Source organism: Heterodontus francisci, chromosome 20, assembly GCF_036365525.1.
Source record: "Heterodontus francisci isolate sHetFra1 chromosome 20, sHetFra1.hap1, whole genome shotgun sequence".
In the NCBI taxonomy this organism is placed as follows: domain Eukaryota; kingdom Metazoa; phylum Chordata; class Chondrichthyes; order Heterodontiformes; family Heterodontidae; genus Heterodontus; species Heterodontus francisci.
The window spans coordinates 24,856,680-24,874,944 of NC_090390.1; the positions used below are offsets into that span (position 1 = coordinate 24,856,680).

Sequence of the window (18,265 nt, forward strand, 5' to 3'; positions counted from 1 at the left end):
GACAAAGTCCCGCCTTCACATTGAGGATACCCTCCATCGTGTTGTGTGGCACTACCACCATGCTAAATGGGATAGATTTTGAACAGATCTAGCAATGCAAAACTGGGCATCGATGAAACACTGTGGGCCATCAGCAGCAACAGAATTGCATTCAACCACAATCTGTAACCTCATGGCCTAGCATATCCCCCACTCGACCATTACCATCAAGCCAGGAGACCAACCCTGGATCAATGAAGAGGGCAGGAGGGCATACCAGGAGCAGCACCAGGCATACCTCAAAATGAGGTGTCACCCTGGTGAAGCTACAACACAGGACAATCTGTGTACCAAACTGCGTAAGCAGCATGCGATAGACAGAGCCAAGCGATCCCATAACCAACAGATCAGATCTAAGCTCTGCAGTCCTGCCACATCCAGCCGTGAATGGTGGTGGCCAATTAAACAACTAACTGGAGGAGGTGGCTACACAAATATCCCCATCCTCAATGATGAGCGAGCCTATCAGATCAATGCGAAAGATAAGGTTGAAGCATTTGCAACAATCTTCAGCCAGAAGTGCCGAGTTGATGATCGATCTCGGTCTCCGCCTGAAGTCCCCAGCAACACAGATGCCAGACTTCAGCCAATTGAAACCACTCCACTCAAGAAACGACTGAAGGCACTGGATACAGCAAAGACTCTGGGCTCTGACAATATTCCGGCAATAGTACTAAAGACCTGTGCTCCACAACTTCCCGCGCCCCTAGCCAAGCTGTTCCAGTACAGCTACAACACAGGCATCTACGCTGCAATGTGGAAAGTTACCCAGGTATGCCCTGTACACAAGAATCAGGACAAGTCCAACCCGGCAAATTACCACTCCATCAGCATACTCTCCATCATCAGTAAAGTGATGGAAGGTGTCATCAAGAGTGCCATCAAGCAGCACTTGCTTAGCAATAACCTGCTCAGTGACGCTCAGTTTGGGTTCCGCCAGAGCCACTCAGCTCCTGACCTCATTACAGCCTTGGTTCAAACATGGACAAAAGAGCTGAACTCAAGTGGTGAGGTGAGAGTGACTGCCCTTGACATCAAGACAGAATTTGACAGTGTATGGCATCAAGGAGCCCTCGCAAAACTGAGGTCAATGGGAATCAGGGGGAAAACCCTCCGCTAGCTGGAGTCATACCTAGTTCAAAGGAAGATGGTTGTGGTTGTTGGAGGTCAATCATCTGTGCTCCAGGACACCACTGCAGGAGTTCCTCAGGGTAGTGTCCTCGGCCCAACCATCTTCAGCTGCTTCATCAATGACCTTCCTTCAATCATAAACGTCAGAAGTGGTGATGTTCGCGGATGATTGCACAATGTTCAGCACCATTCGTGACTCCTCAGATACTGAAGCAGACCATGTAGAAATGCAGCAAGACTTGGACAATATCCAGGCTTGGGCTGATAAGTGACAAGTGTGGTGCGAATGTTACAGACAATGACCATCTCCAACGAGAGAATCTAACCATCTCCCCTTGACATTCAACTGCATTACCATCGCTGAATCCCCACTATCAACATCCTAAGGGCTACCATTGACCAGAAACTGAACTGGAGTAGCCATATAAATACCGTGGCTACAAGAACAGGTCAGAGGCTAAGAATCCTGCGGCGAGTAACTCACCACATGACTCCCCAAAGCCTGTCCACCATCTGCAAGGCACAAGTCAGGAGTGTGATGGAATACTCTCCACTTGCCTGGATGGGTGCGGCTCCAACAGCACTCAAGAAGCTCGACACCATCCAGGACAAAGCAGCCCGCTTGATTGACACCCCATCCACAAACATTCACTCCCTCCACCACCGACGCACAGTGGCAGCAGTGTGTACCATCTACAAGATGCACTGCAGCAACGCACCAAGGCTCCTTAGACAGCACCTTCCAAACCTGCAATCTCTATCACTTAGAAGGACAAGGGAAGCAAAGGTATAACACCACCACCTGCAAGTTCCCCTCCAAGTCACACACCATCCTGACTTGGAACTATGCTGCCATTCCTTCACTGTCACTGGGTCAAAATCCTGGAACACCCTTCCGAACAGCACTGTGGGCGTACCTACTCCACATGGACTGCAGCAGTTCAAAAAGGCAGCTCACCACCAATTTTCTCAAGGGCAATTAAGGATGGGCAATAAATGCTGGCCAGCGATGCCCACATCCCATGAATGAATAAAAAAAATGCTGGGGGGGCAGGGGGAGACCATCGCTCAGGGGAGGTACCAATGAAAACAGTCTATTGAATGATGATACCACGTTATTTAAACACTGGAACCTCAGTCATACGTTTGTTTGACTTGGCTTCAGTGAACCAAAAGGTCCAGACGCTAAGCACCAAACTTAAAGTAAGCCTTCGACAGAGACAATTGATCCAGAGCGGACAGCTTGGTGCGGGTCAAACCCTGACATGGACAGTTCAGGATTTCGTTGTCGTACTTGAAAGTCAGGCATGGACCATTCATGAACTAATTGGCGAGGGGTGTAACATCTCAGAGGATGTTGTTAGGAATGATGTCTGCAGCACTTATGAATCTTGGATACTTGAGCAGACTCAGGAGAGCTTGAGACAGCTCCATGCTCACCTGCAGATATCAAGCACCCATTTATCTAACTTGCTCCATCACCAGAACCTCAGAGGTTTAACATGTGTATAAAACTGAGGAGAAATGCATCGACAGTAACAGCCTATTGATAGGTGTGGTCTTAGTAATCACAGTTATAGCATAATCAATACACAGTAAAACCCTATAAGTAGAGAACACTGGAGTAATAAGCAAAGATTACATAAGATATCACAGATAACCGCCGCACACTGTAGAAATAGAGGGGGAAAATGATAGGTACTACTTTAGATAGATGTAGTATAGGAGCCTCTGCAGTGGTGTATTCACATCCAATATATATAACTGAAGAGGCAAAATGTGGATTAAACGCAACAGTCAATTGTATAACGGAAGCAATACGGGCGGAAATGGAACCGACCCACATTGCATATGTGGGAAAAGGGAGATGTTGTCTGACTATGACAACGAGAATATCAGTATGGACACAACTAATCACAGTGTTCTACACCCACAGTCACCAGTGAGAGTGGGCAAGGTAGAGCTGGTGGAAATATATAAAAGGGAAACTGTCAACATGCAGGTCACAGAGCATAAAATAAAACCTCACAGTACTTGAGACAGTACTCATACTCAATCCCACCACTGCCAACATACCTCACAGGCATTTGTGAGGGGTTACAGCAGGTACATAGTTTGTTGTTGTATTGTATAATACACCCCAAGATGCTGGAAGAAGAGGTCAAACAGATCGATGATACCACATGGTGGAAGGATCTGTGGAATTGGGGTTTGAACATACAGATACGCTCCTGGTTCAGGATCATCTCCCACATCTTGGTTATTGCCCAAGCAGTGATGGTTGTATATTTGACATGCTTGGTCCACAGGGTCAGGAGGACGCACAAGGAGAAGCCAGTAGTATGGGAACATGGGAAATCGGGGATCAGGAAAGTAGGTTGCAAGCCCTTACTATAGGGCCGACCCATACAGACTGTGTAATCAATTGCCTTTGCAACCCTAAACTTGATACCTGGCCAGTATCAAAAAGTGGAGAAAGCAATGAAAGTTGAGCACATCACTGTTCAGGTCTGTCGGCCATCTTGGGCTGACTAAGGGACAAAAGGGGGGGGGGACTGAAAGGGTTAAGTAGAAACAAGTTGAATTTTAGGAAGGCATCTCAGCAGAATTTAAGTTAGGTTGAGAAAATAAACAAACAAACATGCTGCTAGGGTATAGGGCAGGATTAAGGAACCAAGGTTGGAGCCGGGGCCTCGAGTCCACTTTCAGTGGAATAAAGGCCTGCTCGGGTATGAAATTGAAACCTGACCCGGGCCCTACCCGACCAAATCCAACTCGAACCAGGCCCAGAGTTCTTTAATTTTTTCCCACGCCTGACCAGACTACCGTAATAAAGTTAATTTTGAAGATTACTTCCCTCCCTGAGCAAGGCTGCACTGTGTCCACGTCCAGCCCGACCCAACCAGAGCCCGAATGCCGGACCTGGAAGAGACACCCAACCTAACCTGAGCCCGACACATGTCGTCGGGTCTGGTCGGGTAGCTATGCTTTACCGTGGAATTTTGGTGTAATGGGAAACAAAGATATGCAGCTCGGGATGGAGCCATCTGGTATGTGTATTGGTAAGGCTGAGGATGTGTGTTCACTGGAACGTGTAATCAATCACCATTGGTTTATGATCAATGATCGCAATCATCCGTTGTTTGAATGCATTGTATGATATGAACAGTATCTAAGTTTGTGTTACTTAATGTAAAGTTACAGTATTACCTTGGAATACCAAGGTGGTATCTCTCCCTGCGTACGCTCGAATAAATGATCGAACAACCTATCCAAGTCTCTTTGTGCGGTGATTCGGTTGTCCCACAACACAGCCAATAACTGAAATATAGAGTGAACAGTGCAGCAGTCTGCAGACTACCACAATAAGTACAGACAGAACACTGAAGGAATCCTAAAATAAAAGCCAAATACTGCAGATGCTGGAAATCTGAAATAGAAACAGAAAGTGCTGGGAATACTCAGCAGGTCAGTCAGCAACTGTGGAGAGAGAGGCAAGAGTTAACTTTTCAGGTCTGAGACATTTTATCTGAAAGGTCACAGACCTGAAAAGTCAACTCCGCTTCTCTCTTCACAGATGCTGCCTGACCTGCTGAGTATTTCCAGCACTTTGTTTTCATTACTGAAGGAATCCTGTTCGACTTGGACGTAAATGTTATTTTGCACACTCAAAGAACAGTACAGCACAGGAACAGGCCATTCGGCCTTCCAAACCTGTGCCGATCTTGGTGCCTGCCGAAACTAACACCTTCTGCACTTCCTGGGCCCATATCCCTCTATTCCCTTCCTATTCATATATTTGTCAAGATGTCTCTTAAACGTCGCTATCGTATCTGCTTCCACCACCGCCCCTGGAAGCAGGTTCCAGGCACTCACCACCCTCTGTGTAAAAAAAACTTGCCTCGCACATCCCCTCTAAACTTTGCCCCTCGCACTTTAAACCTATGTCCCCTAGTAACTGACTCTTCCACCCTGGGAAAAAGCTTCTGACTATCCACTCTGTCCATGCCGCTCATAATTTTGTAAACCTCTATTATGTCGCCCCTCCACCTCCGTCGTTCCAGTGAAAACAATACGAGTTTTTCCAACCTCTCCTCATAGCTAATGCCCTCCAGACCAGGCAACATCCTGGTAAACTTCCTCTGTACCCTCTCCAAAGCCTCCACGTCCTTCTGGTAGTGTGGCGACCAGAATTGCACGCAATATTCTAAGTGTGGCCTAACTAAGGTTCTGTACAGCTGCAACATGACTTGCCAATTTTTATACTCTATGCCCCGACCGATGAAGGCAAGGATGCCTTATGCCTTCTTGACGACCTTATCCACCTGCGTTGCCACTTTCAGTGACCTGTGGACCTGTACGCCCAGATCTCTCTGCCTGTCAATACTCCTAAGGGTTCTGCCATTTACTGTATACCTCCCACCTGCATTAGACCTTCCAAAATGCATTACCTCACATTTGTCCGGATTAAACTCCATCTGCCATTTCTCCGCCCAAGTCTCCAACCGATCTATATCCTGCTGTATCCTCATCACTATCCGCAACTCCACCAACCTTTGTGTCGCCCGCAAACTTACTAATCAGACCAGCTACATTTTCCTCCAAATCATTTATATATACTACAAACAGCAAAGGTCCCAGCACTGATCCCTGCGGAACACCACTAGTCACATCCCTCCATTCAGAAAAACACCCATCCAGTGTTACCCTCTGTCTTCTGTGACTGAGCCAGTCCTGGACCCATCTTGCCAGCTCACCTCTGATCCCGTGTGAATTCACCTTTTGCACCAGTCTGCCATGCGGGACCTTGTCAAAGGCTTTACTAAAGTCCATATAGACAACATCCACCGCCCTCACTGTTGGTTTGCCTTTTACTATCACCTCACTATCATTGTACAGAATTGCTGGAAATTTTTAAAGAAAACTTGGGCACGATCTAATTCCAGGTCTTCCTGTTTAGCCGCTTGAAATGTAACAATGGCAGGCAAGAGTTGAGAAATTTAAAAAGGGAAGAAGAGGGTAAAATACAAAAATATCTGAACGCCTACCTGTATTAAGCCAAAGCTCGTGATATATCTTCCAGAAAATAACTTAGGCCCAGATGATAACTGTTCGGGTAGCTTTTGAGAATGCAATGGTCAGGTTGGTCTGTTGAATACAAATAAACCCAAACCTTGAGTTACAGTTGAAACAAATTTAAACTGCAAAACTATAAGAGCATTCTCAAGTTAATGCAGCATTTTTAAATATAAGAATCAGAATTTCTCCAAAATGACACACTGTGGAGTCTCCTGGTGCCCACACAGATTAGAGGAGAAACAGTTAAATTTGTTGCTTACACTTCTACAGCCATTCTCAACTATTGGAGATCAATACTGAGTGCCAATGAGCTGACCATCTCGTTTGAACATCCCAACCAAGCCTGCCAGAGTTCACACCAAGTATGCACTTTCCACAACAGGTCATTCAGGGGACCAAGGACATGAATTCGCCAGATTTTCCTCCTCCACCAACCAGGGATTCTTTGGCCATTACAACATGCATTGAAACAGAAAATTTACAGCACAGAAGGCCATTTAGCCCATCAGGTACGTGCAAGCAAAAATAACAGAACAGCCAAATCCCACCTTCCAGCTGTTGGCCCGTAGCCCTGTTAGCTAGTTCTAAAATGTGATGAGGGGTTCTGCCTGCACCTTGAAGCAGTGAGTTCCAAATGCCCACCACCCTCTGGGTCAAAAGATTCTTAACTCCCCTAGAATCCTACCACTAATTACTTTAAATCTATGCCCCATGGTTATTGACCTGCTTCCGAATGGAAATAAGCCTTTCCCCATCCACTCTATAAAAACCCCTCATAATTTTATACACCTCCATTAAATCGCCCGTCAGCGTCCTCTGCCATGAAACAGATTAGCTAACGGAGCAAGAAGAGAATTTTTTTTTAAAACTGAAATTACTGTAGTTCCTGGAAATCTGAATATAAAACAGAAGGTCACAGCGAAGCCACAAGACGCTGCTTTAAAGGCCCTGAATACCCCGGGCTATGCGGGCACCGGCCGAATATTGTTCACAACCCGAGGCGCAATTCCACCAGATGGCCCGAGAAGAGGACCGACCACCTCACCAGAACGGTACTGGACCCTCCGCCCCTCACCTGCCGAGCGCCAAGACAAACCTGCGGAATACGTGAAGATGACTGAAGCCCAGGCTCCACTCAGCTCCCGCCGCAGTTTGAATGCCGTTCGCTCACTGCAACCGCTCCGCCGATTCAAACCAACAGCCAATCAGCGCTGCCATTTGGATTTAAAGGAACCAATCAGAACAGGCGCGATCTGAGGCGAGGGAGGGGTCCTTCGTCCGGCCGAGAAAGGCGCGAATAGCGGGAGCAAAGCGGCAGTGCAGGGAAGGGGTGGAGCACGGCAGGGAAGGGGTGGAGCAGTGCAGGGAAGGGGTGGAGCACGGCAGGGGGCGGAGTCGGGAGCACGGCAGGGGGCGGAGTCGGGAGCACGGCAGGGGGCGGAGTCGGGAGCACGGCAGGGGGCGGAGTCGGGAGCGGGTGCCAAGCGACAGGGAGCACATCGGCGGGCAGCAGCCGAGAACAAAACGGCAGCGCTAGGAGGAGGCGGAGCCGGAGCCGCGGGCGGGGCTGAGTGCTTGCAGGTGCTATTGTCCAGCTACAATGGTTTGTGCGTCTGATGGGCAGCTAATATTTGTTTATGTGATTGCTGAGGATTTTTTTCTGATAGACCCCATCAGGCGATGGAAACCAGTCCAGGTGATCACTCACCAAATGAATCCACAGACTACAATATATAGTAATATATAGTAAAACATAATATATGATAATTGTTGGAGAAAATCCAGATTGTGCCCAATTGTTGAACAAATTCTCCGGACTCAGACGTTGAGAACAAATACTTTATTGCATGATATCATGGGGGAGCACACCTTACCTAAAGGCGGTCCAGTGCTACTGCCCCATGATATCATGCAATAAAGTATTTGTTCTCAACGTCTGAGTCCGGAGAATTTGTTCAACAATTGGGCACAATCTGGATTTTCTCCAACAATAATACTCACAATTTCGTCTCCTGTACATTGGGCAGACCAAACCATTTTGTGGAACATGTCCGTTCAGTCTGCAAGTGTGACCCCAAGCTTCAGGTCACCTGTCATTTTAATTCTCTGTGCCCACTCGAACTCTGTTCTTGGCCTCCTACACCGTACCAATGAAACTCCATCTGAGAATAGAATGGCAGTCAACATAAAAGGCTAACCAAAGATCTTCTACCAGTATGTAAATAGTAAGCGAGTAGTAAGAGGTGGAGTGGGGCCTGTTAGGGGCAAAGAGGGTAATTTATGTTTAGAGGTGCAGTGCAAAGCTAATATAGTTAATGAGTACTTTGTATCCATTTATTTGCTGCATGTTCATCATCTTCCGTCGATGGAAGGATCCCAACCAGTCACTTTGTATCAGTCTTCACTGAGGAAATGGAATCTGACAAAATATCAGTAGAAGCAGGGAGAGTAGAGGCAATGGATAGGATAACAATTGAGAGAGGGGAAGTACTAAAAAGGCTGGCTTTGGGGAGAGAAGTCAACTGGTCCGGATGGGCTTGCATCCCAGATTGCTAAAGGAATTGGGGATGAAGATAGGAACATAGGAGCAGGAGTAGGCCATTTAGCCCATTGAACCTGCCCCACCATTCAATGCGATCATGGCTGATCATCCACTTCAATGCCTTTTTCCCACACTATCACCATATATAGAAACATAGCAGAAGGTCTTGCCATAACCTTCCATTTTCCCTGGATACGGGGGAGGTGCCAGAAGATTGTAGAGTGGCAGATATGACACCTGTTGTGTGATTGCCTTTAAGAGTAATGTACCTTTAAGATCTTAGTATGCTAATAAGCTGAGTATCAGGATGCAGTCATGTGACTACATGCCCGTCTCACTTGGTAACTGCAACACCAAGAGGCATGTCATGTAAATAGTTAGCTCTGCACTGTATATACTTGTTTGCTGTTCATAAACCTGTTTGAAATCTTCACTCAACTGAACTCCATGCATCTCATATATAGAGTCATACAGTTTTACAGCACAGAAACAGGTCCTTCGGCCCAACGAGCCTATGCCGAACATCAAGCACCTGTCATAACTAATCCCATTTCCCCGCACTTGGCCCGTAACCTTGTATATAATGGCGTTTCAAGTGCTCATCTAAATATTTCTTGAATGTCATGAGGGTTCCTGTCTCTACCACTCCTTCAGGCAGTGTGTTCCAGATTCCAACCACCCTCTGGGTGAAAAAAGTCCTCCTTAACTCCCTCTAAAACTCCTGCCCCTTACCTTAAATCTATGCCCCCTAGTTATTGACCTCTCCGCTAATGGAAAAAGTTTCTTCCTATCTATCCTGTCAATGCCCCTCATAATTTTGTATACTTCAATCAGGTCCCCCCTCAGCCTTCTCCACTCCAAGGAAAACAACCCCAGTCTATCTAGTCGGTCTTCATAACTGAAATGCTCCAGCCCAGGCAACATCCTGGTGAATCTCCTCTGCACCCTCTCCATTGCAATCACATCCTTCTGTGGCGACCAGAACTGTACACAGTACTCCAACTAAGGCCTAGCCAGCGTTTTATACAGCTCCATCAAAACCCCCCAACTCTTATATTCTATGCCTCGGCTAATAAAGGCAAGTATCCCGTAAGCATTCCTAACCACCTTATCTACCTATGCTGCTGCCTTCAGTGATTAGACAACATAAAAAGCTTCTCATTACAACAGCCTTATTCAAGGAAGGGTGTAAGGACGGCCCTAGCAACTACAGGCCAGTTAATTTAACATCAGCGGTGGGTAAGGTTTTAGAAACAATAATCAGGGTAACTATCAACAGACAATTAGAGAAGTTTGCGTTGATTAAGAATAACCAGCATGGATTTGTAAAAGGCAGATCATGCTTGACTAATCTAATTGAATTTTTGGACGTAGTAACAGAGAAGGTTGATGAAGGGAATGTGGTGGATATTGTTTATATGGATTTTAAGAAATCATTTGATCAGGTACCACATAAAAGGCTGGTTAACAAAATTGAAGCTCATGGAATAGGAGGGTCTGTCTCCAATCGGATAAAAAAATTGGCTTAAGAACAGAAAACAGTGAGTTGAATGGTTGCTTTTAAGGCTGGAGGATGGTAGACTGTGGTGTTCCCCAAGGATCAGTGCTAGGACCACTCCATTTTGCTATATATAAATGACTTGGATCTTGGAATACTGAGCAGAATCTCAAAATTTTCTGATGATTACCAAACTTGGAGGCGTGGCAAATAGTGAGGATGGTATGAACCACCTGCAACAGGATGCAGATGGCTAGCAGAATGGGCCTTGAGGTGGCAAATGGAATTTGATATGGAGAAGTGTGAGGTGAAGCATTTTGCAGAAGGAATAGGGAGAGGCAATAAATACCTACAGGGGCAGTTCTAAAGAGTGTGCAGCGGCATGCCCAGTAAAGACATAGCAGATTCCAACTTTGAAGATACAACCTTTACTCAATATGGACTTCTTGAAATTGACTTTTTGTTTAAAAAAGTGGCCAATGTGCAGCAAGATGGCCACTGAAGGTCAGATGACCTGGCCTGTGTATTCAAACTGCCTCACTATCTCGAAAGGACAAAAGGATACATTCCAGACTAAAAAGTGTCAACTACACCCATCCTGAAACTATCAAGAGATTTGGTAGGAATATGGGATTAATGTAGGATTAGTATAAATGGGTGGTTGATGGTCGGCAGACTTGGTGGGCCGAAGGGCCTGTTTCAGTGCTGTGTCTCTAAATAAAATTTAAAAAATAAAATAAGAGACATTACTGAATTGAACGGAATTCTCCTGAGACAAAAAAGGTGTGAAGTGGACACATCATAACAGACTGGTACTCATCCACACATCATAGATAGCCATGGATTCCACATCCTGGTCCATTGTGCTATCACACCAGGGGAGAAGGCCACATGTCAAATAACAGAAATGCTAATTTTATGGATTTTGACCTTGGAGAGAGAGGGAGAGATCATTGCAACATCGTAAGAAGGCAGTCCAGCCAGGGGCTGTGGAAAGATCCAGCCTAAACAAGAAGAAGCCCTGCTGCTAATTCTACACTTCAGCTTGGGACAGCAGAGAACTGAAAGTGACTGTCACCTCCAGTAGGAAATCATAATCACCAAAAATCTACAACACCTCAACAAGTTCAAGACTACAAACACCAGGCCTGCATCTTTAAAAGAGCTTGTCCGACTGAGAAGATTCGACAGGTTTACTGTAAACCATTGTTATGAAAGTGATTCTGCTTTTGTTAAAAATATTTTCAAAAGAATTTATAGTTCAACTGAATAAATGTTTTTTTAACCAAGAGGGCACTGAAAGAACTAATTTGGCAACAGTGCTGCTGGTTGTCACATGACTCAGTTTGGAGATAAGCAGAAACCCTGGTAACAGGGGAAGAGAGGTCACAAGCATTCCTTTGATTGGACAAGCCCAGTAGTAGCAGAACACCTGAGATGGGCAGAAAACTGACAAGATTTTTTAGTTGTCAGTCAGTGTGTGTTTTACCTTCTGGAGTGAGTGGAGATAAAGTCAAGTCTGAAGAAGAAGTTAGGTCTGAAGAGAAGACCATAACCCAGCTTTGTTTTCCAGCACAACTCCAAAGCCTCTGAGAAGTCCATTGTGTCAATTCATCTTGTTTCCTGTATTTGAAGAAAGCCTGCTAAAAATAATTTTTAACACCACCTGAAAAGAACTGTTCTGGAAGATTCTAGTGACCTGTCTGTGTGCGCGGAGGTGGGACTGTGTGCCAGTTTTTATGCAGCATGTCTCATCTGCTGTTTTCTTCAGGGGTGGGCAAGTGATCTGCCTGGGTGTTCTTTTTTGTCTGTAATAGAGCTCTGATCCAAAAAATCCTTTTTCATTTTTTTGGTACATATATGTGTGTGTGCGTGAGTGTGAGATGCTGAGGTAAAAAAAAAAAGAGAACTTTTGAAATATAATGTTGGGATTCTTAACATTTTTTATCTGTGTATTTATGTTTTACTTCATTGCTAGTTAAGACTAGTTTTATAATAAACTGATAATTTTGTTGTTCAGTAAAGAAACCTGGTAAGTGTGTTCTATTCTGTGAAAAATAGAGTATATGATTAAGCGTATCGATAAGTGGGAAAATTTAAATAATATGTTGCGACCTGTGGAGAAGTGGGACTGAATTAACAGTGCACTCCTCCTGCCTTGGTCGTAGCATATTTAATTGGAGGATCTCTTTTGCCAGGATAAACCCAATGCCGATGACGTAGAATTGTAAGTGGGGTAATAATAATTGGAAAAGAGAAAAAAAAAATCTGGTTTCTTGTGCAATAAAGTTTACACTACCTGTCTTTAACAGGTGCTGTGAATATTTTGGGGAAGGAGGATGTATCTCTCAGTGATTTGAGATACTTAACCAAGGTTAAACTAAAGGAGTTGGCAGAACTGTTGGTGTTACAAACAGGTGCTAAGAAACCAGACATAATTGAAGTAATAGCCCAACATTTGGAATTAAAAGAAGACAAATCAGTGGGTAGTGCAGTTAGAGTCATAGAGTTGTACAGCATAGAAACAGGCCCTTCGGCCCACCGTGTCCATGCCGACCATAATGCCTATCTATACTAATCCCACCTTCCTGCATTCATTCCATATCCCTCTATGCCTTGCTCATTCAAGTACCTCTCCAGATGCCTCTTAAATGTCACTACTGTTCCTGCCTCCACCACCTCCTCAGGCAGCTCATTCCAGATACCCACTATTCTTTGTGTGAAAAATTTACCCCTTTGATCCCCTTTAGAATCCCCTTTGATCCCCTTTGAATTAGCTAAAATTCAGTTACAAATGAAAAAAACTTGAGCAGGTACAGGAACTGAAAAAACTTAAGCTTCAACAGGAAAAAGAAAAAGAAATAGCAATAAGAAAACTTGAACAGAAAAAATAAATAGAAAAACTTAAATTCGAGTTTGAAAGAGAATTGACAATGAAAAGACCTGAACTTGAGGAAAAGGAAACGGAAAGAGAAGGAAGAGAAAGAGAAAGAGAATGAAGGGAACACCAGATTAGAAAGTTGGAACTAAGACAAAAGAGTGGAGATTCTGGTGAGGAAGAATCCGGGTCCCGTCCAGGACCTAGTGAAAAGCTGTTTAAATTTATACACACTCTCCCTAGGTTTGAAGAAAGGGATGTGGAGACATTTTTCATTGCTTTTGAAAAGATAACCAAACAGATGAAGTGGCCAAAGGAAAGCAGGTTGATGGGCAGAGCTCATGAAGTTTCTGCCATGCTTTCTGAGGGGGCTTCTGCAGATTATGAGATGGCAAAAAAGTCTATTCTCACTGCGTATGAGTTAGTCCCTGAAGCTTACAGACAGACATTTCGGAACCTCTGGAGATTATCTAGACAGACTTATATAGAATTTGAGAGGGTAAAAAAAATGAATTTTGTTCGTTGGATATGGGCACTAAAGATGGAAGCCACGTATGAGAACCTTGGGGAATTAATTCTCCTGGAAGAATTTAAAAATTCACTCCCTCCGTTAGTAAGAACCCATGTAGAGAACCAGAAGGTTTCAAAGGCCAGACAGGCAGTGAAAATTGCTGATGATTATGAGCTTGTGTATAAGCCTAAACCCTTTGTCCATCACCCGCACAAACCCAAGAGGAATAGAAGGTGGGAGAGTGAAAGGAATGCAAGTAGCCGGGAACAAGAAGGGACAGCTAGTCTAATGATGGCCATGAAACTATTATGGATTATTGCAAAAAACGATCTGGTTCACTAATGTCCTATAGGGAAGAAAATCTGCTGTCCTTACCTGGTCTGGCCTACAAGTGAATCCAGACCCACAGCAATATGGCTGATGCTTTAAATGCCCTCTGAAATGGCCTAGCAAGGCACTCAGTTGTACCTAACCACCAAAAGGTCAATAAGGAATGAAACTGGACGCACCACCCAGCATCGACCTAGGCACCGGACACGACAACAGCAAAGCCAGCCCTGTCGACCCTGCAAAGTTCTTCTTATGAACATCTGGGGGTTTGCGCCAAAGTTGGGAGACAGACAGACAAGTCAAGCAACAGCCTGACATTGTCATCCTCACCGAATCATACCAAGCAGACAATGTCCCAATGATCATTACCACCCTTGGGTATGTCCTGTCCCACAGGTAGGACAGACCCAGCAGATGTGGCGGCACAGTGGTATACAGTCGGGAGGGAGTTGCCCTGGGAGTCCTCAACATCGACTCCAGACCCCATGAAGTTTCATGGCATCAGGTCAAACATGGGCAAGGAAACCTTCTGCTGATTACCACCTACTGGCCCCCCTCAGTTGATGAGTCAGTACTCCTCCATGTTGAACAGCACTTGGAGGAAGCACTGAGGGTGGCAAGGGCACAGAATGTACACTGGGTGGGGGACTTCAATGTCCATCACCAAGAGTGGCTCAGTAGCACCACTACTGACCAAGTTGGCCGCGTCTAGACTGGGTCTGCAGCAGGTGGTGAGGGAACCAACAAGAGAGAAAAACGTACTTGACCTCATACTCACCAGTCTGTCTGTCGCAGATGCATCTGTCCATGACAGTATTGGTAGGAGTGACCACCGCACAGTCCTTGTGGAGACATAGTCCCATCTTCACATTGAGGATACCCTCCATTGTGTTGTGTGGCACTATCACGTGCTAAATGGGATAGATTTCGAACAGATCTAGCAATGCAAAACTGGGCATCCATGAAGCACTGTGGACCATCAGCAGCAGCACAACTGTACCCAACCACAATCTGTAACCTCATGACCCGGCATATCCCCCAATCTACCATTGCCATCAAGCCAGAGGATCAACCCTGGTTCACTGAAGAGTGCAGGAGGGTATGCCCGGAACAGCACTAGGCATACCTCAAAATGAGATGTCAACTTGGTGAAGCTACAACACAGGATTACTTGCATGCCAAATAGCGTAAGCAGCATGCGACAGACAGAGCTAAGCAATCCCACAACCAACGGATCAGATCTAAGCTCAGCAGTCCTGTCACATCCAGTCATGAATTGTGGTGGACAATTAAACAACTGACTGGAGGAGGTGGCTCCACAAATATCCCCATCCTCACTGATGGGGGAGCCCAGCACATCAGTGCAAAAGATAAGGCTGAAGCATTTGCAACAATCTTCAGCCAGAAGTAACAAGTGGATGATCCATCTCAGCCTCCTCCTGAAGTCCCCAGTATCACAGATGTCAGTCTTCAACCAATTCAATTCACTCCGCGTGATAGCAAGAAATGACTGAAGGCACTGGATACTGCAAAGGCTACGGGCCCTGACAAAAGTCCGGCAGTAGTACTGAAGACCTGTGCTCCAGAACTTGCCGTGCCCCTAGCCAAGCTGTTCCAGTACAGCTACAACACTGGCGTCTACCCAGCAATGTGGAAAATTGCCCAGTTATGTCCTGTACACAAAAAGCAGGACAAATCCAACCCAGCCAATTACTGCCCCATCAGCCTACTCTCAATCATCAGTAAAGTGATGGAAGGTGTCATCAACAGTGCCATCAAGTGGCACTTGCTTAGCAATAACCTGCTTAGTGACGCTCAGTTTGGATTCTGCCAGGGCCACTCAGTTCCTGCCCTTATTACAGCCTTGGTTCAAACATGGACAAAAGAGCTGCACTCAAGAGGTGAGGTGAGAGTGACTGCCCTTGACATCAAGGCAGCATTTGACCAAGTATAGCAGCAAAGAGCCCTAGCAAAACTGGAGTCAATGGGAATCATGGGGAAAACTCTTTGCTGGTTGGAATCATACCTAGCATAAAGGAAGGTGGTTGTGGTTGTTGGAGGTCAATCATCTGAGCTCCAGGACATCACTGCAGGAGTTCCTCAGGGTAGTGTCCTAGGCCCAACCATCTTCAGCTGCTTCATCAATGACCTTCCTTCCATCATAAGGTCAGAAGTGGGAATGTTCACTGATGATTGCACAATGTTCTGCAGATACTGAAGCAGTCCGTGTCGAAATGCAGAAAGACCTGGACAATATCCAGGCTTGGGCTGATAAGTGGCAAGTAACATTCACGCCCCACAGGTGCCAGGCAATGACCATCTTCAACAAGGAGAATCTAACCATCCCCCCTTGACATTCAACAGCATTACTATCACTGAATCCCTCCCCGCCCCCCACCCCCACTATCAACATCCTGGGGGCTGCCATTGACCAGAAATGGAACTGAAGTAGCCATATAAATACTGTGGCTACAAGAGCAGATCAGAGGCTAGGAATCCTGCAGCGAGTAACTCACCTCCTGATTGCCCAACGCCTGTCCACCATCTACAAGGCACAGATCAGGAGTGTGATGAAATACTCTCCACTTGCCTGAATGGTTGCAGCTCCAACACTCAAAAAGCTCCGACATCATCCAGGATAAAGCAATCCACTTGATTGGCACCCCGTTCACAAACATTCACTCCCTCCACCACAGACGCAGTGGCATCAGTGTGTACCATCTACAAGATGCACTGCAGCAACGCATCAAGGCTACTCAGGCAGCACCTTCCAAACCTGCGACCTCTACCACCTGGAAGGACAAGGGCAGCAGATGCTTGGAACACCACCACCTGCAAGTTCCCCTCCAAGCCACACACCATCCTGACTTGGAATTATGTCACTGGGTTAAAATCTTGGAACTCCCTTCCTAATAGCACTGTGGGTGTACCTACCTCACATGCAGCAGTTCAAGAAGGCAACTCACCACCACTTTCTCAAGGGCAATTAGGGATGGGCAATAAATGCTGGCCTGGCCAGCGATGCCCACATTCCATGAAATGAATAAAAAATAAGTTCAGAATGGAAGGTGCTGAGAGTCGAAGTGAGGCCTGCAAGCCTAAATGTCACCATTGTCACAAGGTGGGACATCTTCGTGCAGAATGCTGGAAGTTGCAGGGAAAACCCATGGGACTTATTGGTGTACACAAAGCTAATGCAGTGAAAGGGGCCCTGACTGAGTGTACAGCAGATCAGGCTGTAGCTTTGAAGGCAGCTGTAAGGCCAAGTACAAAAACCATTGTGAGTGTAGGAGTTGTGAAGAAGATACCTGAGAGTTATAGGGAATTTTTGTCGAAAGGAAAAGTAACTCCTTATCCCTTAAGTGAGGAAGGTAAACCTATAGTTATACTTAGGGATACAGCAGCCACCCAACTCTTTTGCTGGGGAAAGGCATAACATTTCTACTAGAGAGCGCACTGAATGTTAAAGGATTAGTGAATGGTATTGGTGGGGAGTATATACCCATTTCTTTGTACTGGGTGCACCTAGAGTGTGACCTAATGTCTGGAACAGTAACTGTAGGAGTTTTCCATCATATTCCAGTCGACAGAGATGACCTACTCCTGGGGAATGATTTGGCCAAAGCGAAAGTAGTAGCTTCATCACAAGTCACAGAAAAACCAAGTGAAGTTAATGAGACAGAACAGTTACAGGGAAAGTTTACAGTAATTTTTCCTTCATGTGTAGTAACCCAAGCAATGGCTAAACAGGTTTCATTGTCAGAGGTAAAATTGGCACCATTGTCAGATAGCCGAATATCTAAAACTTTCTTTGGGAATTTGGACAATCCAAAGGAACTATTTAGTAAGTCTTCTCTGATCACAGCTCAGCAAGCTGATCCAGAGTTTAATAAGGTGGCACAATCAGCTCTAACAGAAGCTGAGGCAAAAGGAGTTCCAAAAGGCTGTCATATTGAAAATGGGATTCTGATGAGGAAGTGGAGACCTCCTCACAGACCTGCGGACGAAGAATGGATGGTTGTTCATCACATGGGGTACCACCAAAGTATCGCCAGGAAGACCAAAGCACGTATAAATCAACATTTTTACTGGCCAGGTCTTGTGCAGTTTTGTAAAACATGCCATATATGCCAGATTGTGGGAAAACTGCAACCTGCCATAAAACTGGCACCTCTAATTCCCATACCAGTTATTGGGGAACCGCCTAGTAGGGTGCTAGTAGACTGTGTAGGACCCTTACCGAAAACAAAAGCAGGA

At 45.6% G+C, this 18,265-nt stretch overlaps 1 protein-coding gene across 6 annotated transcripts in view; it reads right to left on the reverse strand.

The window, feature by feature from the left end:
- The window catches only part of cdk1 (cyclin dependent kinase 1), a 54,748-nt gene extending 47,259 nt beyond the window's left edge, over positions 1-7,489 (reverse strand). The window contains exons 1-3 of one of the 6 annotated variants that reach the window (XM_068052455.1): positions 7,346-7,489; positions 6,219-6,318; positions 4,381-4,491 (exon numbers count right to left, since the gene is read on the reverse strand). The gene's annotated coding sequence lies outside the window, so the exon portion shown is untranslated. Of the gene's footprint in view, positions 1-4,380; positions 4,528-6,218; positions 6,319-7,294 lie in introns of all 6 variants that reach the window. The other 5 variants (XM_068052453.1, XM_068052454.1, XM_068052452.1 and 2 more) reach the window with 5 other exon arrangements.
- Between the last annotated feature and the right edge of the window lie 10,776 nt (positions 7,490-18,265).